The 26326-nt window shown below is 40.9% G+C and overlaps 1 protein-coding gene across 10 annotated transcripts in view; it reads left to right on the forward strand.

Annotated features, from left to right (window-relative positions):
* Positions 1 to 26326, forward strand: part of cnksr2a (connector enhancer of kinase suppressor of Ras 2a) — a 763738-nt gene that overhangs the window by 606948 nt on the left and 130464 nt on the right. The window lies entirely within an intron of this gene.

Genomic DNA, 26326 nt, shown 5'->3' on the forward strand with positions numbered 1-26326 from the left:
CTCTTTGTACTAATCTTGTGTGTTTGTACCGATGATAACACTGGCCATCATGTGTCGTGTCTTTGCTTATTTTCTTGTATCTGTGTTACGATACCCTTTGTTTTTTTACTGTCCTGCTGCAAGCAAATTTCCGTCTGGGATAAAAAAAGTCATTAATGTCATTGACCTCTTGGGCACAGCCATCAGCAGTGTGTCTGTCTGTGGAGAGAGCGTTGACCTTGTCGAGAGGTTTACTTACCTCGGCAGTGACATTTATGTTTCTGGTGACTCTTCCTATTAAGTCAGTAGACGGGGTATGTGGAACTCCCGATATCTATGCAAAAGGACAAAGTTACAAGTCTTTAGAGTCCTGGTGCTATCCAGAGACATGGACGTTATCCAGTCACCTGAGTCGAAGACCAGACTCCTTTGGAACTGTGTCTCTCCGGAAAATCCTTTGGTACCATTGGTTTGACTTTGTGTCGAGTGAGTGGTTGCTCATAGAGTCCCGAATGAGGCACATTACCTGCATTGTTAGGGAGGATCAGTTATGGCACTACAGCCATGTGCCACGATTGCCAGTGAGGACCCGAGTGGCTGGACCAGGCCAAGGGGACGCCCACGTAACTCAGGGTCATTTCCAGAGGGTGGGACTGGACCACGTGTCTACCTGGGGGGTTGCCAACTGGGATCCCAAGTTGTTTCGTTGTGTGGTGGGTGTGGCAACGCACTGTGCCAGTGCATGCTCCCCAACTTGACTTGACTTGACTTGATAATAAAGTCTACTTAACCTAACTTAACCTAACCTGAAAGTGCAGAAAACTACAATAGATGCTTAATGCTGCAGTTTGTAGAACAATTAGGGTTTTCTGTTCCTTCCCACCCAGGGACACCATATTAATGTAGTATAAAATGAGGTAATGACAGCATAGCCTGTCCGAGATGCTGCGGTTTAAAGCACTGGAATACTTGTTTGTGCCTCAATTATATTTGTTTAACTTGACACCCGATTACTTTCAGTTCTATTAGAATGGAAAGGTGGAGTCTTAAAAAGTGCTGCTCTTGAGTAGTCTGTTAACATTAGCGAGAGTATGGAATGAGTCTACAAGCCTGAAGACTTCTGCGTAAGAGATAAAAATGTTCAGATCACAGTAAGTGACATTCAAATGTGGATGTTTATATGGTGCTTCTCGCCAAAGGCAATCGAGTCCTGGAAATGTGTTGATAGCCATTCTTCTGTGATGTGCAACTGGAATTTTTTGAGTTTGATGTCTTTTTTGATGTCCTACAGTTTCACACACATTCATATTTTGCCGTTTTTGTTTTTCCATTTAACAATGAAGTTGCATACCTATGGTGAAACGTCCCTCAGGCTCAGTGAAGTCAGCAGCCAACATTTGCTGCAGCTTTACTTAATCCTCCTCACATCACACCAGAATATTTAGTGAAGATAATTATTGGGAAAATGTGTGACAAATGTGTGACTTGTGGACAAAATCACAAGCTACTGCCAGCCATGAGCACCCGATAGTAGTGGTATGCATGTCATTTCTAGGTCAAGGGAACAATGAAGAAGGTCTTGTTCTCAAGTAGGTGAGGATTTGTAAAGAGTGGCAGGGCAGCCGTGCTGAAACGGAGCAGCCGCCTGAGCACTAATCACTCGACAATGCGTTTACTTACATGGGCCAGAATCCTGTGCAAGTTCAATGACTTATGGTGCTTTGGGAGAATATCTGAATCCACCAAGTGAACAGAATAAATCACTGGATCAATGTGGCTGGCAGTGATTGTAGTCTCGGACAAGCCAGTGTAAAACAACCAAGCCAAGTCTTTTTAAAGGGCAAACCAGAAACCACAGTCTAAAGGGCTTAGTCTATAACCTGAAATTCTCAACACAGTTCATTGTATTAAATCCTTCTTAGAAAGAGTATTTAAGAAGATAAGAATTTAGAAATGAAAAACCTACTGAACAAAAAGAACAGGGGTTTCAGGTCTGTAGATAAGATGGATATCAAGTGTGTGCAGGAAAAGCTGAAAAAGCAACTCCAAGAGGGGAAAAATGGTTGCAAGGAGGAGCTGGAGTAGGATGAGGCACCTCGCAGGCTACAAGCAGATTGATGATTCAATGGCTGATGCAAATCGAACGATGCCGATGACCTAAATGTGATTTTAAAGGATTCAACTCTCACCCAACAGTTAGTCAGTCTCTCCTCTAACACTGCTGGCTTGTGTGTGCCGGATAGGGGGGGTCCCTGATGCCTGCCCACCCCCTGTCATTGCCGGACTGCTCGTTCAGCTGTTGTCTGGATTTACACAGCATGTGGTGACTGAAAGCGTTCTCTAACATTTGGTATTTATTCAGAAAACTACAATAATCTGAAATGAAGGAACTGCTAAAGATGTAAAAGCTGTCAGAGACGGCTGGGGAGGCGACCCGGCCGGGACGCCAAGGAGGACCAGAGGAGGGCTTGCGCCTTCCCCAGACCATGTGGGGGCGACCGCCCTGGTACCTTTGGGGGCCATGGGTACAGAGCTTTGAAGCTCCACCCTGTACGGGGCCGTGGTCACCGCCAGGGGGTGCCCCTATGCCTTTGGAGCCCTGGATCTCAGCACTTCCGCCACACCCGAAAGTGCTGGGGGGAAGAAGGCTGGGGACACCTGGAGTGCTTCCAGGTGCACAGTCAGCAGTTCCGCCATACAGGGGAGTGTCCGCGCGCACCTGGAGCCCATCCAGGCTCACATAAAAGGGGCCGCCTCCCTCCATTCGATGGCTGGAGTCGGGTGGAAGAGGACAGAGCTCGGAGGAGAGGAGTGGAGGCGGACCAGAGAAGAGAAAGTCCAGGACTTGAGGGGTGATTGGTGCTGCGGCACTGGGATTGTGCGCACTTATTGTAAATATTATAGTGAAAATAAACGCGTGTCTGGTGAAACATCATGTCTTCCTGTCAGTGTCCGGGCTGTACCCCACAAAGCCAACATATGTATGAAGAAGGAATAAATAACAAATTAACAGCATGTGACTATCTGTGTTCTAACATTTCTAAATGACAAGGATAAGTCAGCTATTTATCCATCCATTTGCTAGAGGTAGTGCTTTATGGGGCAAAGATTGCAGTAGACATCTAGTTTTCTTTTAGGCCACTCAGCCACCCCCTTGCTCTTGCCGCCCTAAGAGAGAGGGTGAGTAGCGCAGGCATCCGAGGGAGGCTCAGAGTTGAGCCACTTGTCCTCCATTTTGAGAGGAACTGATTGAAGTGGTTCGGACATCTGATATGGATGCCTACTGGACAGTGTTATGGACACGACCAGCCGGGAGCAGACCCCAGGAAAGACCCAGGGCTCATTGGAATGGATTATATCTTCAAGATGGCCTGGGAATGCCTTGGGATCCTACTGTATGAGTTGGCAACTGTGGCCGGCGAAAAGAATGTATAGGAGGCCCTGCTAACACAATGTCACCCCCCCCCAACCGCCCCCACCTGATTTCAGATAAGTGGTAGAAAATGAATGAATGAATTTTCCACTAGATATTAATGTTTCCAGTGTTCCCAGACTCTGCTGCATTTACAGCTGGTTGGCTATTTAAAGGCTGAACTTGCACACTTCCATTACTGAATTAGATAAACCCAAACACAAGCATGGCAGGCACATAACTGAATTCTAAAGTTAGCAAGTCCAGGGCTTGGCACAAACCCCAAGAGGACCATATGTTAGTTAAGCTGCTAGAACAAGCTGGAGACTTGAACTTGACACACATGTTAGCAGTGAGAGTGACATTCAGATAGCAGCTGCATTTGAGGATTTAGACATCAAGAGACTCTACGACACTTACTGTGCAGCTCTGCCTATACAGGATGATCACATATTTTTAGTGTCCTGCACCTGAAACAGTTGATTTTGTAGGTCAGAAAAAGTTTCTGGAACCTGCACAGAGTTAAAGTCAGTTGTTAGCACTTGGTCCTCATTTCCTGACATATTCCATACAAATATTATAAACACATTCGGCTTAGCATGGCAGATACCGTGGCAGATAAGACAATTATCAAATATTAAGCATCACGGGAAGCAGCAGCAGCAACGCTTATGTGTCCTTAATAAGTAAGTTGGTGTGGGATTGAAGACTTGATCAGATAGGCCAGCAAGCGAAATATACACCAATAAACGAAAATCAGAGGTGGCTTCAGCTAGACTGCACCAACACAAACAAGGGCTTTTCTAAGGCCCCATGACTAGGGCTGGCATCAATACCCTAAAACACCACTCTGGATTGGAAAAAAAGGAATGGGCACAGCATAAAGGCTACAAACTTGAGTCCAGAAGAATCAAGTCACCCCTTGACTGTCATTTTTATAATATATACTGTATATATTGTAGCAGTAGGGGGCACTATCGCTCCCTTGAACCCTCAGGTACTACGCCAAAACACCAGGTAAGAGTCCAATATGACTTTATTTTATAAAAATAGTGTGCACCAAGCACTCTATACTCCACTATACTCACAAATAAACACAATAATAAATTAATAATCAATCCTCCTCTCCCAGACACTTAGCCACCCTTCCTCCCAGCTCAGCTCGCTGTCTGGGAGCTCCCACAGTGCTTTTATAGTTCACGACCTGGAAGTGCTCCTTAACCTGCTGTCCATGTGACTTCCTAGCACTTCCGGGTCCAATCAAAACTCTTCTTTCTTCGTCAGCCCGGAAGCACTTTATTCCTTCCGTCCTCGTGACCTTCAAGTACTTCCGGGCTGTAGGAAAACCAAATGTCTCTGTGCGTCCCCTGGCGGCTGTGTGTTACAACTCCAAAATTCATGATGCCCTGCTGGAATTCAGGGCATCTCCATATTGCAGGGAGGTCTCCATCTGGCAGCTTGGGGGTCTTGACCGGGATAAGCTGCCGGGCATAGTCCACTATATATATATATATATATATATATATTATAAAAAAAATCTTGGAAGGAGACGAGACGTAATTTTCTCAGAGAGATACTTTCATGTCCCGAGATCTTGCCAGACACTGAGAGAAATGAACGATATTCACTCACAGGCAGTTATACGTTGCATTTTCATGATGTTATTCCAAACACAGAATAAAAATTCAATGCGATATTGATAATAAGGCAAAAGCAAAAAGAGATTGAATATATGGACATAGGTGATATAACAGAAGAACAGCAGCAGCTAATCAAGCAAAGAGGAGGTAAACAAAAAACTGTATTTGTTTCCCATTGTTCCACCGTTTAAGAGGTTGTTTCAGAGGAGCAACCACGTCTCCTTGAGGTGCGTTCAGCCCCCTTCACAATTCGAGCAGCAGAGACGCAAAGTGGGGGTGGGGGGAATGGTGAGCAAAGCAAGCAGAGGGCAAAGCCCCCTAGTATATACACACATATATATATATATATATATATATATACACATATATATATATATATACACATATATATATATACATATATATATATATGTGCATAGTGTTACTGTCAAATAATGCAAAGAGTACACGACGCGTGTTTCACCCTCATTTGGGCTCATCAGGCATACACAATCTACTGCTCCCCTCTCGGGATCGAACCTTGGACGTCAGCATCAGAGACGAAGCCCCTTTACGCTGCACCACGGCATGTGGTTTGTTTATTTGACAGCCTGTAGGTCCGGAGTAATTACATTCATTGCATTCGTAGTCTGAATCCCGACCTGAATTGTGTGGGTGGTAACCTAACAGGTAACGCTTGTGGTTGGACTGCCATTTGGCAAACATCATATACAGTGGAACCTCAGTTTGCGAGCATAATTCGTTCCGGAAACATGCTCGCAGTCTAAAGCACTCATATATCAAAGTGAATTTTCCCATAAGAAATAATGGAAACTCAGATGATTCGTTCCACAACCCAAAACTATTCATATAAAAATGATTAATACAAAATATAAAGTAAAAATACATAAAACAAATTAACTGCACATTACCTTTGAAAAGAATCATGGCTGGTGTGAGTGAGTTTCTAAATTCTAAATTCCAACGGGACGACATGTGGAAAAACATCCCAAAGCAATCGCAGTCTCCCAGCGCTGTAGCAGTTCGGTGTAAAAAGCGAATCCAGAAAGATTGCAGACATGCTATAAGTGCCCTCCGTCAGTGGGTGATACAAGGAACAAGGAACATTATAAATGCACAGGGCACAGTACTACTTGGCTACGACCCTGCCTGACTGCTGTGTCTGTGTATAGGAGAGTGGCAGATCCTGCTACAATAAATAACCGCGGTGTTGCTGTTTCAAGCTGAATAAAGCTGGTGGTGCGAGACGGGGACTCACACGTCACTTCATAGCACACACACACAGTCACAATGCTGTAGTAAACAGTATACGCTCGTATGGATGTTGACTATATGAGTGAGGCACGCTGACTCAGACAGAGAATAGGAGACGAATGCCCACAATCCCGCAGCGACAGAGAGAGAGAGAACCATCAACTCAGTTGTGATCACGTGGTGTTTGGCAGACAAAGCGTATACGTACTACTCGTATTGCAAGACATCGCTCGTTTATCAAGTCAAAATGTATTAAAAATGTTAGCTCGTCTTGCAAAACACTCAGAAACCAAGTTACTTGCAAACTGAGGTTCCACTGTATATATATATATATATATATATATATATATATATATATATATATAGTGGTAGATAGGGTGCTCTCGCTCCCTTGAACCCCTGTCCACGACTCCAGACACCAGGTAAAGTCCTCGACTTTATTTAATCTCCACAGTGTACAAAGCACACTCTCCACCACAATACTCGTAAATCACAATAATAATCACTAAGAAACAATCCTCCAGCTCCCAGACGTGTTGCCACCCTTCCACCCAGCTCAGCTCGCCGTCTGGGAGCTCTCACAGTCCTTTTATATCTCCTGACCCGGAAGTGTTCCCAATCCCCAGTCCATGTGATTCTCAATCCCAGTCAGGTAAAAGCTCTTCTCTTCAACCCGGAAGCCCGTCGCTCTTCCTATGACGAACTTCCGGGTCATAGGGCACAAAGAAGTCCTCGGTCCTCCCTGCAGCTCCCTCTTGTGGCCCCCATGGCATCCAGCAGGGCTGTGCATAAAAACCACATTGTCCATGATGCCCTGCTGGTCTTCTGGGGACCTCCATGCTGCAAGGAGGGCTCCACCTGGAGGCTTGGGGGTATTGGCCGGGATAAACGGCCGGCCATCCACCACTATATATATATATATATATATATTATAAGCCAGCAAAGTTACAGTGGAATCCTTGAGGCCAGGATTCATACTTTCAAGATTTACATGTATTAACTTTATGGGTTAATGTGTGGTTGACAGCAGATGCTCAAGTGGGAGAAAAAAGTGATTAATGGAGATGGTTGTCGCTATTGATGATTATGCACATAATTTGAAGTAGAGGATATGTCAGTATCTTGCAGGACGAATACTAAAACAAATGCAATGTAAAATTTAGGATGATGAAAAATGCTGCTGAATTTAAACCTACGTTGCCCTCATGAGGCACAAACTGCGATTTTTTTCTCAGTTTCAGTCACAATCTGTCTGGTTTGTCAGCTCTCAAATGCATGCATAACACTAGATTCTCAGCACCAGCTCTTCCATGGTATATTTCAGCTGAGGTTCTTATGCAATTTTATTGCCAGTTTTATACATTTTTTATTCCTTTATTTATCCATCCATCCATCCATCCATTATCCAACCCACTATATCCAAACTACAGGGCCACGGGAGTCTGCTGGAACCAATTCCAGCCAACACAGGGCACAAGGCAGGAAACAAACCCCAGGAAGGGCGCCAGCCCACCGCAGGGCACACAAACACACACACTAGGGACAATTTATGATCGCCAATGTACCTAACCTGCATGTCCTTGGACTGTGGGAGGAAACCGGAGCACCCGGAGGAAAGCCACGCAGTCACGGGGAGAACATGCAAACTCCATGCAGGGAGCACTTGGGAAACTAACCCAGGTCTCCTTACTGTGAGGCAGCAGCGCTATCCACTGTGCCACCGTAATGCCCACTGTTAACAACATTTTTCTTATTATTCTGGAAAGTTTTTATAAATAAGTTGATTCCTGAATTTTTAAGTGATTCTCTTATAGTAGATTATTAGTTTTGCTTTGCTTGGGGGTACCTGTCACTTTACAATAATTGAAATTGATACATTTTTATTCAGGATGGGACAGTGGTAGTGTTGCCACCTCACAACAAGGAGACTGGGGTTCATGTCCCAGCTGCTCCCTGCAAGGAGTTTTCATATCCTCCTCCCTGTGTCCACAAGAGTTTCCTCCCACAGTCGACATACATACAGGTTAGGTGCATTGGCGTTGTAAATGTGGGACGTTTGTCTGTTCTTCCTGTCATAGACGGGTGCCTTGTTCAGGTGTTGTTCCTGCCTTGCACCAGTGATTACTGGGATAGGTTCCAGCTGTCCACAGATAGGCAGATTAGACAGCTGAATGGATGGAACATTTTATGCTCAGTTATTTTTTAGATGGAGGCTCACATTCCTTTTTTATCCTCATGTTAGCAGCTAATCGTAGGAGTGCAACATGTACCAAAAGGTGGACCGCAGTGAAGTATCAGCAAAAGGAGTGTTTACTCACTAATGGATGATGAGGGTCCTCAAGTGGGACCTGAAGAGCCCTGCACTGCATGTGCCACCAGCTTGTCTCGGCTGTTTCTGTAACATTAGCTAAGATTCTCCTTGCTTTTTTTTTTGGGCCTCCTTTGTGGCTCTCAGTTCTTTATGTTTTTTCGTCATTTGATCATTCTCAGCTTAATATTTTGGCTTAGACATTTGGCTCCCATCTTTTGGTTTAAGTGTTTGGTTTGTTTTTGTTCTTTTGTTTTTTTTTTCTTTTGGAATTCTGAGTTCTTCAATTAATTTGTAAAAAATAATTTAATTTTATTAATCAAGCCTTTGTCTGATATGATCCAGTATTCTTTACAGTTTTACTTCAGCATAAGTATATTTTTCTATTATCATTTTTTTAACAAGGGGAATTAATTTTCAGCATGCACTTCCTTCTTTAAAGCGTGCTTATCAAAGTCAAAATGATTTTCATTGCATTTCTTGATGAAATAGCGCCCTGTGATGTTCGAACGAATGTAGATACCCCAACTTTCTATGAGACAAACCGCGTCAAATCCCCTAAGATGAAGACTAAAAACAATAAGGAATAACTTAAGAACATTGATGTTAGGTAGAATGTCCAGTGGGGTCTGGGTGGTCTTTTGGCCTGAAACACCATTATCTCCAGTGTAACTTTTTTTTTCTGTTCTCCCTGGCCTTTTGACTTTATTATCAGACTCATCTTTAGAGACATAAAAATCAATTCTATGTATAAGGAATCTACTATTCTGTTAGTTTTATATATATCCTATGTAAGCGTTATTATTTACTTTTTTGTCTGTTATTTATTCTTCATTATTCTTACCTAATTTAAATTGATTTTTTCTCATTCTTGAAACTTGTAATGCACTTTGAGCTAATTCCTGTATATGAAAATGTGCTGTTGTTGTTTATTGTTTACATCGACGCCATCTTGTTTTCTGATGGGCGGCACCATTTTGCAGCACAGCCACGTTGAAACTGGTGTCCATTGTCAGGGCATTGACTTCACAAGCTGCACATTGTCTCATTACTGACGTGACGGTATAAAAGCTTGCGATCCGGGATTACAATATAATCTATAAAACTTTGTTTCTAAAAGCTTGATTAGAATTCTTGGGGATGATGTTTGCTTTTGTGTTTTCAAGTAAAGTTTTTGCCTCAGGTTTTGTTTTGGATGCCAGTCTTTAAAATTATTCTGGTTTTTGTGTTGTGTCAGTCAGGATTTCTCCCCTGGCTGGTATTCAAATTCCTTTTTTTTATGTCCTTTTTGTTCATTTTCGATTTGTTCATTTATGTTAATAGTGTTAACATTATTGCATTATTCAGTATATTTCATAGTGTTGTGTATTATTTCATTTCTGTGTGTCTGTGTGACGGGGCCACCTGTCCTGCGCCAAGGAACTGCCGCAGTCCTTTGTGGTTCATTGAATGTGCTTAGTGGTGTTGGTGAGTTCTTGTGATTGTGATTACTGCGCTTTGTGGAGTCCTGATTTTTGGCTTTTTGCTCTGTTTTTGACCATACATTTGGATTCAGAATAAGGACTTGTTTGCTACTGGATTGCCTATTTCAGGCAACTCCTTCTGTGCCTTTTGTGCTGATCTGAGTTTCCTTGTTTTCAGAAGATTTTTTGTCATATTTTTTTTATTTATAAAGATTTCATGGTTCTCTTGTATTACGCAAGCCAATGGTTGATAAACCCTTTTTCTTTTGGGGGATTTTTACTACAATTTTTGGGACTTTATGCTGAGGTTCCCTTTAGTTCATGACAGTTTTTATCAATTTCATCTTTTGACTACCATGATAACTCTGTGCTCTTGTGGCCTGTCACCTTCCTGTAGTACTAATGAAACATTGTCATTTTGAGCCAGGGGCTTGGCTGTTCCCTTCTCCCTTTTAGTGATTTTGTAGACAGTTTTTAGTAAATTCAGGCTTTTTGTGAGGTTTGAATCACAACAAATGGTAACAGTGTGACCGCATGTGATGGTTTTTGAGAAAGCCAGACTCCATCATTTTAATGGATGTTTTGCTTTTGCTCATGACTTATTTTGGTGTTTTTTAGTACATTTTTACAAAAGAGCAATGTTGCTTGTGCTTATTAAGAACATTACTGCATAGACAGATACTCGGCCTGATCAAGTATGGTCTGCTGAGAAAAGCGAGATTTTCAGGACACGACTCTAAGTCTTCAGTTTGGCTCCTTCCTAGTGTTTGTGTTTAGAGTCTGTTAGCTTGTTTGTTTTGTTCCTTTTGTAAGTGCTTGGCAGAATAAAACACATTTTTATTCTTTCAAGTACAGTGCCTTCTTTGACTATGATGGGAGAGTTTCTTAAAGAAAACATAAAGGCGAAACTGATGTGTCCTGCCACCCCTCATATATGCTCAGCCTCTTTTGATCTCTGGCTGTGCCTCCATTTTTATTTGTGTGGCAAGTGTAAATATCACTTGAATTTGAAGAATGGCACTCCAGCTTCAATTCTGCATGATACTGTGCACTTAGCCATCTAAGTCAGGATTGTGAGTTACTACTAATATAGTATGGATGCTACTGTTTATCAGTGAAATTCATCAAAGTGAAAATGCTGTGTTCTCCAGTGACCTCGGCCACTGAATGTTCTCCTGGAAATTTGCTGTGGCCAGCTTAGACAACCTTTTTTTCCCATTGCCCCATGATGCTTTGTGAGGCTAGAGTGACATCACAGAGCAGTCAGGAACTGAACTGTCATGAATATGTAAAGTGAGATCATTGCTGACATACTTAAGACATGCGTGATGCCAAAATCAGTGCTCAAGCAGTCCACACAGCATGTTTTTTTATTTGAGGGGTACACTAGCGCCACATGGCTAATATGAATGCTTAACACAATAATATTAATCATTCTTACTGTTTACAAGGCATTTTCATCTTCTGCATGGAAGAAAAAAGTGCAAAGCATCTGCACAGAGATTGGGAACAAAAAAAGATGTTTTTGCTGCACCCTGAGCCGTGACTTCAAATAGTGGTAGCAGCCAGCCTCACGCCACAGCTTTGGCACATAGCTAATGTGTGCCCGAAAATTGGAAATCTATGAGGACAAACATGAATACATATGTATGTATATACTGTATATACAGAGTATAGTATCAAGTCAATTTAACTTCTGGGCTATTGATCTGGTCAGTTAAGTAGCAGAGGAGGTTGTTAATCAGTTTCAGCTTTGGTGTTAATGACATTTACAACAGGTGCACTAGAGGGGCAACAATGAGATGACCCCCAAAACAGGAATGGTTTAACAGGTGGAGGCCACTGACATTTTTCCCTCCTCATCTTTTCTGACTGTTTTGTCACTAGTTTTGCATTTGGCTACAGTCAGTGTCACTACTGGTAGCATGAGGCGATACCTGGACCCTACAGACGCTGTGCAGGTAGTCCAACTTCTCCAGGATGGCACATCAATACATGCCATTGCCAGAAGGTTTGCTGTGTCTCTCAGCACAATCTCAAGGGCATGGAGGAGATTCCAGGTGACAGGCAGTTACTCTAGGAGAGCTGGACAGGGCTGTAGAAGGTACTTAACCCATCAGCAGGACCAGTATCTGCTTCTTTAGACAAGGAGGAACAGGATGAGCACTGACAGAGTCCTACAAAATGACCTCCAGTAGGCCACTGGTGTGAATGTCTCTGACCAAACAATCAGAATTCTCTCAGAATGTCTTCTAGTAGGCCTTGTGCTCATGTCCCTGCACCGTGGAGCTCGAATGGCATTTGCCACAGAATACCACAATTGGCAGGTCCACCACTAGCGCCCTTTGCTTTTCACAGATGACAGCAAGTTCACCCTGAGCACTTGTGACAGACATGAAAGGGTCTGGAGAAGCTGTGGAGAATGTTATGCTGCCTGTAACATCATTCAGCATGACTGGTTTGGTGGTGGGTCAGTGATGGTTCGGGGTAGGCATATCTATGGAGGGACGCACAGACCTCTACAGGCTAGACAGTGGCATCTTGACTGCCATTAGGTATCAGGATGAAATCCTTGGACCTATTGTCAGACCTTATGCTGGTGCAGTGAGTTCTGGGTTCTTCTTGGTTCACGACAATGCCCGGCCTCATGTGGCGAGAATATGCAGGCAGTTCCTGGAAGATGAAGGAATTGATACCATTGACTGGCCCCCACGTTCACCTGACCTAAATCCAATAGTACACCTCTGGGACATTATGTTTCGGTCCATCCAACGCTGCCAGGTTGCACCTCAGAATGTCCAGGAGCTCAGTGATGCCCTTGTCCAGATCTGGGAGGAGATTCCCCAGAACACCATCAATCGTCTCATTAGGAGCATACCCCAACATTGTCAGGCATGCATACAGGCACATGGGGGCCATATAAACTACTGAGTACAATTTTGAGTTGCTGCAATGAAATTTGGGCAAAATGGACATGCCTGGCACATAATTTTTTCACTTTAATTTTTGGGGTATCTTTGATTTCAGCCCTCTGTAGGTTGATCATTTTCATTTCCATCAAATGATGTGGCATTCCTTCATTCCTAAAACTTTACCCAGTCCATATCAGTATAGATATCCAGCATGATTTTTTCCCCATTAAGATCTGATGTGTTTTCAAAGTGTTCCTTTAATTTTTTTGAGCAGTTATATAATCACTCAAAATGATTTTTATGATGCTCCTGCGGAGTTCCCTCATCACTACTGGACACCTTTTTTGTATTCTATTAAAGTCTTCTGACTAAAATCTGCAGGACCCTGGGTACAAAATTATCTCCAATTCTGAAGAACTGGAGTTCTTCCAGTGCCCAAGTAAATTACATTACTTAAAAGTGATAGATAGATAGATAGATAGATAGATAGATAGATAGATAGATAGATAGATATTGATAGATAGATAGATAGATAGATAGATAGATAGTACTCCACCTAAGCCTGATGGTCAGATTCACCTAAGCCTGATGGTCAGATTCACCCTGAGATATTTGGATCACCTGACCATCTTCATTGTCAATGACAACTGGGGAGTAGAGTGGGCTTTGGTCTCCTGAAGTATCTGATGATCTCTTTGTCTTACTCAAGTTCAGGTGATTTAATTTGGAAACTTGTTAAGGGTAAATTTTGCACAAACATTAAGTTTTTCTTTACACAGATAACTTGGAATACGCTACCAAGTAGTGTGGTAGACAGTTGAACATTAGGGACATTTTAAAGTCAACTTGATCTATAGAAGAATAAAGTGGAAAGGACTGGTGAGCTTTGTTGGGCTGAATGGCCCGTTCTTGTCCAGATTCTTCAAATGTTCTAATATAAGGGTAACAAAATATTTATTAGTAGAAATGAAAATACTGATTGTGTCTTCAAGTCTCAATATAAAAATAAGATAATAAACAGACACTGGTTATGTGCATTTTTTATTGCAGTTATTTTTTGACCATTCTTCTTTGTAAATTAAAAAGCCTTGCTCTTTTTAATTAAGGGTCAGACAGACTTCAGAGAATGTGGGTGTGTGTGTGTTTTTATTGATTTAAAGTTCAATTCAATAGCATATTTGGCAGTTTCAGTCATTTTTGTCCACTTTGTACTTGCACTCTGCTATGAATCTAAATGAATTTAATCAGAACATATTGAAAAGCCAGTAATATTATATTTTCCACTGAAAAATATTAATGAGTGCATCATGATTTGTATAAAATTGTAATATTGTAATAATATATCACCTTGTGAGTGTTTTCTGACACAAAGTATTCACTATACACTCTGTCTTTGATTTTTTATTTACCGCAGTGCGTCATTGATTTATTTTTCCTCTCAGTACTTCAAATTTATTGAAAACAACATCTTGAAGTGTTTTATGAAAATGTTTAATTGTTGCCTTAGAGTCTGGTGGATGTTTCACAAATATCCACATTGTTTAAAGGTTATTACTATAAATTGTATCAATTTGTATTAAAAGCCATTTGGTTTTAAAAATTAAAATATTTTAATAATTTGAAAGACTGGTAGTAAATGCCCATAATTTACACAGCAGATTCAGAAATTATTCAGACCACTTCACTATATGCACATTTTATTTTGTTTTAGATTTGATAGTAAATGGATAGATTTTTTGCCAATCAATCTATGCTCAATAACCCACTATGACAAAATGAAAGCATGTTTTCATAAAGGTTTGCAAATTTATTAAAAATCAAAAACTGAATCTATCATTCATCTAAGTATTCAGACCTTTTGTTGTGGCATTCCAGATTGTGGTCAGGTCCATCCTGTTTGCTTTAATTCTTCCTGAGATGTTTATAAACTTTAATGGCAAATTTTATTGACTGGTTATGGTTTGGAAAATGACACACCTGTGTACGTAAGAATCCCACAAATCGCACCGCATGTCAGGACAAAACCCAACCCATGAAGTCCAAGGAACTCTATGTAGAGTTTTGCGATCAAACTGCAGTGAAGCAAACATCAGGACAAAGGTATAAAACCAGTTCTGAAGCTTTGAGTGTTCCCAGTAGTACACTGGCCTCAATAATTGTGAAATGGAAGTTCAGAACCACCAATACTCTTTGTAGAGTGGGTCATCTAACCAAACTGAGCAACCAGGCAAGAAGGGCCTTGGACAGGGAGGTAAACAAGAACCCAATGGTCCCTCTAACAGAAGCTTCAGAAGTCCTCTGCTGAGATTGGAGAACCTGTCGGAGGGATGACCATCTCACTAGCACTTCATTAATCAGGCATTTATGGTAAAGTGGGCAGATGAAAAGCACATCTTGAGTAAAAGGCAAATTTGTCTGGTGAAGACTATGGTGAAGTATTGTGGTGGCATCATGATTCCATGGGGGTGCATCTCAGTGGCAACAACAGGGGTGCCAGTCAGAATTGAGGGAAAGGTTAATGCAGCCAAATCCAGAGAGTGTTCTTGAAGAAAACCTGCTCCAGAGTGCATGCAACCTCAGACTTGGGCGATGGTTCACTTGTCAGCACAACCATAACACAAAGCATACGGCCAAGACAACCCTGGAGTGGCTTTGGCACAAGTCTCTGAATGTCTTTGAGTAGCCCAGACTTAAACCCATAGAACATCTGTGGATAGACCTGAAGATGACAGTTTCCAGACGCCTCCCAGCCAATCTAATGGAGCTTGAGGGAATCTGCCAGGAAAATTGGGATAAACAGCCCAAAGTTACGGATGTGAAGCTAGGTCCATATTCTTTAAAGCAATGAACAGAGGTAACTCATTTCAAAAATAAAATAAACTAAATTTAAATAAAATAAAGTAAATTAAACAAGTTTATTGATAAAAAGACTTTGAAGGATATGCTGAAAACACAAATGCTGAAAAAGATTAGGAAAAAGCTCATGAGGCCCTGTTTAGGTCATAAATCATTCTTAATATATATATATAGTGGTTGGATGGTAGTTTATTAATTTAGTTAATAAATAAAGCATGTTGGCTACAAAGCAGAGAATACTGCTGGTTGCCTTCTCTTTAATGATGCTGTTGCTTGGCTGACTGGGTCCTTGCTCTTCATGGGGCTCCATCTTCTAGGTTAGCTCGATTCAGAATGAGATGCCTCCCTCATGGGATGCCCAGCTTTATAGGAACTGGCCCGAAAGGGTTGGGGTCAGTTGCCCTCAGTGGGTGTTTTCCTTAAGCTGTGAAGGCAGAAACAGGTGACAAGGTTAGCAGCAGCACCTTCTCTCACTTCAGGATGGTCCTACATACCTCAGCTGAGTCGGGATGCCACTGAGCCACTGGTGCGTCAATACTGTATATATGTGTGTCGATACATAAACCATATGGACAGAAGTATTGGGGCACTCCTCTTAATTATTGAATTCGGGTGTTTCAATCAGACCTAATCAGACAAAGGTGTATTAAATAAAGCATCTAGCTATGCAGTCTAAATTTACAAAGATTTGTGAAACAAAATGAGTCGTTTTGAAGAGCTCAGTGACCAAGCATGGAACTGTACAGAATGCCACCTTTGCAATAAGATGGTTTGTGAAATTTCATACCTGTTGAATATTCCATGGTCAACTATAAGTGGTATTATTGGAAAGTGGAAGCGTTTAAGAACAACAGCAACGTTGTAAAGTCACAAAGTAGGGTTAACAGCTGCTAAGGTGCATGGTGCATAAAAGTCGCCAACTCTATGCTGATTCCATAGCTGAAGAATTCCAAACTTTCCATTTGCATTACCTGATCAGTGAGAACTTCATGGAATGGATTTCTATGTCCAAGCAGCTGCATTTAAAACTCACATCACCAAGTACATTGCCAAGCATCAGAGGGAGTGGTATAAAACACACCACTGGTGGACTGTGGAAACGTGTTCTGTAGAGTGACGCTTCTCTGTTTGACAGCCAGATGAGTGACTCTGGGCTTGGTGGATGCTGGGAGAACTTTACTTACTGACTGCATTGTACCAACTGTGAAGTCTGGTGGAGGAGGGATGATGGTGTGGGGCTGTATTTCAGGGTTTGGGATTGGCCCCTTACTTCCAGTGAAGGGTAATCTTAATGCTTCAGCATACCAAAATATTTTGGACAACACTATGCTTGCAATATTGTGGAAACATGTTTGGGGAAGGCCCTTTTCTATGCCAGCATACCTGGGGCCCAGTGCACAAGGCAAGGTCCATAAAGACATGGTTGGATGAGTTTGGTGTGGGAGAACTTGACTGTCCCGCACAGAGCCCTGACCTCAAACCCATCAAACATCTTAGGGATGAACTGAAACAGAGATGGCAAGCCAGGCCTTCTCGTCCAACATCAGTGCCTGACCTTATAAATGATCAACAGAATGAACGGGCACATATTCCCACAGAAACACTCAAAAACCTTGTGGAAAACCATCCAAGAAGAGTGGAAGCTGTTATAGCTGCAAAGAGGGGACCAACTCAATATAAAAGTCAATGAATTTGAATACAATATTATTAAAGTCCCTGTTGATGTAAATGTCAGACACCCAATGCTTTTGTCCATATAGTGCATATAAAATGAAAAGATGACTAGTTCATTCACTCATTCATTAATAAAAACTCAGAAATGGTGCATCTACATCAGTAGGAATCTGTTAAGAAAGGACATTTTGATATGTACACCTCCACATAGAAACACTAAATATCTCAAAAATTCCTAGACAGATTTGTTTGGAATTTGGTGACATTATAGTATTAGGGAGTTGTAGCGTGTTAGCCATTATGAATGTAGTGAGAAGTCAAGCAAAATAACACCTTTTATTGGCTAACTAAAAAGATTACAATATGCAAGCTTTTGAGGCAAGGTACCTGAGTTGCCTCGAAAGCTTGTAATCTTTTTAGTTAGCCAATAAAAGTTGTCATTTTGCTTGACTTCTCGTGAGGTTATAAAAAAAGGAAAAAAAGCCAAAACATTTTTTTTATTTCTCGATATTAGTCAATAATAGTGTTGCTGTGAGGGGACTATTCTAACACAATGTGCCCTTTCCTAAGTAACCGCACAGACTTATGGGGCTTACTGTGTATGCAAATGAAAGATCCCAGGAGGACTGGCAATAGGGTTGGAGGAGTGAAGAAGGCAAAGTGTTCTGCACCGGTCTGGACTTGAAGGGCTCTTCGATTTCACATACTAATGTCAAAACACCCTCCGATCTCAAGCACCAAACCCACTCCTCAGTCATACACTAAAATAAATGTGCTCCAATCTCCACAGAGGACCACTAGACTAAAATGTCATGTAAAATTTAGAATTTATTCTCTTCAACCACTAAACAGGATAAAATTTGGCGTGAGCCATGAAGGGGAAGGAGGACAGTTCAATGAAGACAGTAAAGCTCAAGTCGGGGTGCCAGGGAAGGAGGAAGAAAAACAAGAGAAGTGGTATCCATGAGTCCAACACAAGAGGGAACTGACTGCGTCCGTTTAAATACAAGTGCCCATCACACATCTGTTAAAATCAGCTTAATAAAAGATTTAAATATATGCATGGAGGTGTGTCTGGGTGTCCACCTTATGATGGACTGCTGACCTATCTGGGGATTTTTCCTGCCTTGTACCCATTGCTTGCTGGGATAGGCTCCGGCTGCCACACAGCCCTGCTCAGGATAAAGTAGGTTAGGAAAATGGCTGGATGGATGAATGGATGTTTGCATATACAAAAAATGAAACAAAATCTGCAAGTGATGAATGACAAGTGACAATAAATAATTCTGATGCTGTAAATTAGGGAAAGAGACAATTGCTATAAAAATAGACCCTGTATGTACTTATTGTATGCATGTCAGGATAAAAGTGTTTTTACATTTAAGTCATAAACAGTACCTTATACTAAATGACAATTTACAATGAATAACTAAAAAAAAGAAAACTGCCAACACTGAAGCTTCACTGAGTCCCAGGGGATGGTGGGAAGGCTCTGACTGACTGAACGTATTTATAGAACTTCATACCAAAAGGAAAGTGGCATTCGTTACATTCTGAAATAAAAGTGTGCATTTTAGCGTGTAAGGTACTATATGTTGTGTTTTTTAATGAAAAATCTTGATCGTCAATCTTTCAGCATTAGTGGTTCTAAAAGTTCGAGTGTGGAATTCCTCACATTTTTTGATTAAACCTTATATTTAATTAGCACCTTATATGCATCTTACAGCCAAATTGAGCAGCCTTTCATTGAGTTCTTATTCATAATTTCTGTAATAATTGACTCATGCAATAGAGGACATGAAATAAGTAAATAAGGTTATAATTGTAGTGACATTAGGACCAATTATTTTTTGCAAAGATCTCACAACACACATGTGAATATTATATGGATTTCTTTATGCTTCATGTAAAGTATACAAGTTAGAAATGTACGTATGCATGGCGTAACATTCAAGTGTGCTCTGGGACTTAGTTAACTGGTTTGAAAGTTTTTTACTTATTTCATCAATGTAACAATGAGCCGCGTTCAAAACAAAAGGCAACAATAACTACAATTACGTGAGTTAGTAGACCACATTAAATCTAAGCTTTTTAACAGTATGCTACAATGTCATGGAGTTAAAAACGTAGCCTAGCTGTGCTGGTTCAATAGCTCTGGTAGACAGCAGATTCCAATTCAACTGATGTAAAATGGCATCGACTGATGTGCTGTTAATTGATGGTTGCGGTGGGTCCATCACTGATTGCAGCTGAGATTTCTTAAACATAACATTTGTGAAAGATGTTCCTGATGAGTTCAAATCTCTGTTCAAGTCTCAAGGTAAGACTGTTGGCTGCTTTGGACCATGATGAAGAGCACGTCTTGGGTTTTGCATATGAATTATAGTGTCAGAGAAATATTGAATTATTACAATGTGCTGTTGTTTTGTCTTGGTAGAGTAATATAGTCTGTTCTACTTTCTCCTTTTGTATTATTAATAAGTAGCCTTTGTCAGAATGCCTAATCTCACAGACTTACCAGTTTATAAGTTACTAGCAAAATACCCGCACTTTGCAGCGGCGAAGTACTGCCTTAAAATTTTTATTAAGAAGAAAATTAAACCTTTTTAATCTGAGGGAAAATATACCAATAATTATTTGTTAAGGATCTCATTGTATACCACATTGTGAGTTTGGCCCTCCGGTTGTAACATGACCAAGCTGTGCGCTGAGCTTACTCTTGAGCATGCAACGTACAGTTGGCCATGTGAACAGTAATCTTGTTTCAAATCTCACAGTTTCATGGTTTGTTTCAATTACGACAGTATTTGCAGGACTTGTGTTGAAGTGACATTCGGCATCTGTCAAGCATTATAAGCACACAACCGGTTTCATCGATAACTTCACATCCAACTTTTGAGAGTTTAAACATTCATAAACATCAAAGTGTTCACTACTGAAATTGTCACCTGTGAATCTAAGATGTTTAAGAGGCATTGGTGGTTGTCGATAGGTGTAAAATATTTGGCCATTTCAGTACACTTGAAAGCGACAACCGAACAATTCAGCGGCAGCCATCAACTCACATGCAGATGCATAGGTGAAGGGCTTAAGCATCTCACTCTTACAGTGCTCCTGTGTAGTATAATTATCTCCCGTACCATCATCAGTCCACACCTTGAACCTGTCCCAGTCATTCAATACATAAGACACAATGTTTCTCCGGATAGCAAGAGTGAGCCTGATATGGCCGTGCAATATGTAACAAAGAGAATGGAAAAGGCAGGTGCCATCAATGGGCATGGAAACCACTCAGTAAGTGACAGTTCTTTAATCGATGGTGATCACCTCGATAGACATGTTAATAGGGGTGTGGTTGGAACGATAAAGGAAATGGGTACCTGAACAATGTAAAGTAAGTCTAAAATACCTACACAATAACTATAATCGTAATAAACAAACAATAAAACAGTGGAGAAGCCATGGATTAAATAAGAAAGGCTGTAGTTGTCAGCAGGGAGACGTGAATCCCGTCGCGAAGCAAGAAAGGGAATGTAGAGACTGGAACGACGGACGGCCTTATACAGGCAAGCAGCCAACAACGTGGGAGGCGTTGGGATGGGGGACCCAACGGCGCCTCACACGGTGACCGAGCTGCAGGCTATGGATGTATATATGTACGTAAGTAGAATTCAGTTAGCGTTGGGAACCCATGTACCAAATTTCTTGATGGGCCCATAAGTAACAAAGTCCATTGGAAAGTTCAATATGGCAGGTGACAGTGGCATCATATCACCAAAATAAGTACGTACATCAGTTTTGGTTAGCGCAGGGAAGCCGCCTACCAAGTTTCGTGAAGATGGGGCCATAAATAAGAAAGTTCAACATGGTGGACGTTGTCGACCGTTATGACCATTACATGTAGAATTCCAAAATAAAACCTGCTTAACTTTTGTAAGTAAACTGTAAGGAATAAGCCTGCCAAATTTCAGCCTTCTATCTACATGGGAAGTTGGAGAATTAGTGATGAGTCAGTGAGTGAGTGAGTCAGTCAGTCAGTGAGGGCTTTGCCTTTTATTAGTATAGACTAGCAAAATACCCGCGCTTTGCAGCGGAGAAGTAGTGTGTTAAAGAAGCAATGAAAAAGAAAAGGAAACATTTTGAAAATAACGTAACATGATTGTCAATGTAATTGTTTTGTCACTGTTGTGAGTGATGAGTGTTGTTGTCATATATATATATATATATATTTACACACACATACATAAACATATATATATATATATATACATATCTATACATATACACATACACTGTGTGCACAATTATTAGGCAAGTTGTATTTTGAGGATTAATTTTAATATGGAACAAACACAGTGCTATCAGTCAATCCAAAATGTTAATAAACCTGAAACCTGAATGTTTCACAACGGAAATGTGAGTGTGAACATCATCAGGGGAATACATATGTGCACAATTATTAGGCAACTATTAGTGTGCAGATTTATTATGCAACTAAAGGAAAAATGAAAATTTTCCCATCTCACTTGTTTATTTTCATCTGTTATAGTGAGAATAATAAACAAACACCTCAAAATTTACAAATAAACATCTCTGACATTTCAAAAAATAAATCAATCAATCAATGACCAATATAGCCACCCTTCTTTCCAATAACAGTCATAAGCCTTTCCATTCATGGAGTCTGTCAGTTTCTTGATCTGTTGATGATCAGCTTTTGTGGAGCAGTGACTACAGCCTCCCAGACACTCTTCAGAGAGGTGTATTGTTTTTCTCCCCGTAAATCTAGCGTTTAAGAAGTGCCCACAAGTTCTCGATAGGGTTTAGGTCAGATGAGGAAGGGGGCCATGTCATTATTCCTTCATCTTTAAGGCCTTTACTGGCTGGCCACGCAGTGAGAACTTCGATGCAAGTGATGGAGCATTGGCCTGCATAAAAATCATGGTCTTTTCCTGTATCACTGTTTGAAGAAAGTGTCTTGAAAAACTGGCAGTAGGTTTGGGAGTTGATTTTGAGTTCATCTTCAATGCAAAAGGTCCAACTAGCTCATCTTTAAAAATACCAGCTCATACCAGTACCCCACCTCCACGTTGGAGTGGAGCTCTGTGCCATTACTGATCCACAGGTCCATCCATCTGGTCCATCAAGAGTCACTCTCATCTCATCGGTCCATAAAACCTTTGAAAAAATCTGTCTTCAGATATTTCTTGGCCCAGTTTTGGCGTTTCAACTTATGTTTCTTGTTCAGTGGTGGTTGGGTTTCAGCCCTCCTTACCTTGGCCATGTCTTTGAGCACTGAACACCTTGTACTTCTGGGCACTCCAGGTAGGTTGCAGCTCTGGAATATGAAAGTACTGGAGGATAATGGGTTCCTGGTAGCTTCACGTTTGATTCTTCTCAAATCTTTGGCAGCTAATTTGCGTCTTTTGTTCTCAACACGTTTCTTGCGACCCTGTTGACTATTTGCAACAAAATGTTTGATGGTTCTGTGATCACACACCAATATCTTAGCAATTCCAAAAGTGCTGCATCCCTCTGAAAGACTTTTACAATTTTTGACTTTTCAGAGTCAGTTAAATCTCTTTTTGGCCCATTTTGCCTGAGGAAAACTAGCTGCCTAATAATTCTGCACACCTTGATATAGGGTGTTGATCTCCTTAGGCCACACCCTCCCTCATTACACAAATACACATCACCTGGCGTGCTTAAATCCAATAAGCATTCAAGTTAATACAGCTTGGAGTTGGAATATACGCATAAAAATGATGATATGGTCAAAATACTCACTTGCCTAATAATTGTGCACACAGTGTATATATATATACATATATATCTACATATATACACATACATATACATATATATATATATATATATATATATCTACATATATACACACACAAATACATATATATATACATACATACACACACACATATATAAACATATATATACATATACATACATATCTACATATATACACACACAGCTATTTCAGTATCAGTGCAATACGCTGCTTGTTAAAACGGATAACTCCGCTCTTACGTGCAAGTCTGCGTGGATATTATGAACATAATGCATGCATAAGGTTCGAGCCGCATGTAGACGGACTTTTTTTGTTCTTCGAAGTCACCAAAGCGCCGTGCAAACTCAGTGCGCTCAGTTTATCAGCAAAGTGCGTATTTGGGAACACCGTAGTGACGACTTGGTTTAACATTACTTGGCAACAGGGAAAGTGAGGCAAGGTGCATTTGTGTCTCCCATAAAAGCAGCTTCACTTGAAATCACTTTGTGATTGTGCACGGGTTAAAACGTCCGCTGAAGTGTCAGATTCTTATTTAATTATGCTGCTTTCTGTATCTTCTGCATTGCATTCAGGTTAACCTGATGTTTTGTCTCATAGTGCCGTTTAGATGAAATTCTGTAATTACAGCCACATTAGCTCCACAAATGAGACACACGGGTTTAGTAAACATATACTCAGCCTCCCATCGGTTTTTAAAGGCTCTATTTTCAGAATCAACTTTTCTCTTCAGCATCGTGTGAGCTAGCTTCGCAATAACTTGATTAACTCGGTAAGTGTTCGGCAAGGCAGCTGAAGCGCTGCATTATGGGATCTGTAGTTTATTGTGTTACCAGCGCTTCATATACCCGGGCTTTAATAACAATAATACAGTATATAAAATGATCTCGGGCGGATATAATTACGCCGGGCGGATGTGGCCCGGCCCTTGAGTTTGACACATATGGACTAAATAGAACTTGAAAAGATATATTTTTCAAATGTGATCGCAATTCAGATAGAGTTGACGCACTACAGCCTGCATGCCTCAATAAGTCATCCTTCCTCGCTCTTACTTTTTTACCGTTCATCTAATGAATACACTGAGTATGACTTTACCAAAACAATCATTGATGGCGAATAAAGTATCCATTATTCGAGTATGTAGATCGGGTTATATATATATACATATATATATATACCCGTATCGCAGCGGAGAAGTAGTGTGTTAAAAAAGCTATGAAAAGAAAAGGGAACATTTTAAAAATAACGTAACATGACTGTCAATATACAGTATTTGTTTTGTGAGTGTTACTGAGTGTTGCTGTCATCAAGGATTTGATTATCATTATTTCTTTCAATCAGGTTCGTATTTGTAGGATGTGTTGTGTTCAAGTTACATTCCGTGTTTGTCAATCGTTGTAAAGATGACAGGTTTCATTCATCGATTCGTTTCTTACTGCATCAATAAACAGCTCGTCTTCTTCTTTATCTGAGACCTGACACACTGCATGCACGGTTTTTTTTTACACTGTCTTCCTTTAGCGGGACATTGACTTTTTCCAACGTGTGCTTTGTTTTGGATTTATGAATATGCTTGTATGTATGAGACGCTTCATATTTTTGCTGCCTTTTCAATTGTGTAATTCGGTTTTGTTCAGCTCTTTGGAACTGTTGCTTTTATCTGTGCACTCGCGCCAGTTCACGTGAGCCGCTCGGTGTACATGCATCGAAGGTTCCCAGCTGTGCTGGTGCCATCTCGTGCTATGTCCATGGCTGTATTTAATGTTACCTTAGTCCTGGCACTTAAAACTTTCTCTCGCAGTTTCGCTGAGTTTGTACCAAACACCACCCTGACCATCTCATCTTCCTCTGCATAAGCACAGTCCTTAACCCGTGAATATTTAGTGGAGTTTGCTATTGGATTGCCGCTGACGGACGGCCTTATATGGGCAGGCACTAAATTACAAACGCCAGCGGCAGCCTGTCTATGAACTTAATTTAAAGTGTAGGTTTACATCGTGCTTTGTTTCCGAAGTAGCAGAAGTCATGAATATGGTTGTATATGTCACTCGCTCGCTTCTTATTGTTTCGCTGCCTTCTCAATTATATAATGCATGTTTTCTTCAGCGCTTTTTTTAGGTCTTCCTGGTTTTCTATGGACTGCGTGATTACGTGGGAGGCGTGATGATGTCACACGAAACTCCGCCCCCACGGCGTTGAAGCTCATCTCCATTACAGTAAATGGAGAAAACTGCTTCCAGTTATGACCATTACGCGTAGAATTTCGATATAAAACCTGCCCAACTTTTGTAAGGAAGCTGTAAGGAATGAACCTGCCAAATTTCAGCCTTCAACCCACACGGGAAGTTGGAGAATTAGTGATGAGTGAGTGAGTGAGTGAGTGAGTGAGGGCTTTGCCTTTTATTAGTATAGATTATAGTATATAACTTCTCCCCACCTTCCCTTCTATATCTATAACCTCAGGCAATTAGGTATAGTAAAGACAAACAGGAATTAAGTTACAATTTTAACACTGTATTATTGGTAATATTCATAAATAATAACAATATGCAAAGTACATTTGAATATTGGCAACCATACAAACTGATTAAATGGTGATGTGTAGTTTCAGGTGGCACACATACTTGTAGTTATTTAAAATGTCTCTAATTAAGGCATCATTGGTGCTCAGCTTTCTTCAGAACAGGCCGTATGCCTGTTCAATATGGCTGAAGCTGTGCTCTTCATTGTGTTGTCTTCTTCATCATATGTTAGTAAGAGAGAGATACCTGTACTTCATCATCAGAGGTTAGTAAGAGAGAGAGATTGTGAGGTTAGGCATGTAAATTTATAGATGTTCTGTCCAGCCCCTAGAGCCATTAGGAAATCATGGTACTTGAAAACTTCTGATCCAAGCCTATTCCAGACAGCCATACTTCAGACCAATGGGGGAAACAGAACATCTTAACACCTGTCCCCAAACCATATGTTAATGTAACGTGGCTTTCTTGCGGGGGTTGAAAGACTTTAGTAGAGAAACATT

This window comes from Polypterus senegalus, chromosome 2 (assembly GCF_016835505.1).
Source record: "Polypterus senegalus isolate Bchr_013 chromosome 2, ASM1683550v1, whole genome shotgun sequence".
Lineage (NCBI taxonomy): Eukaryota > Metazoa > Chordata > Cladistia > Polypteriformes > Polypteridae > Polypterus > Polypterus senegalus.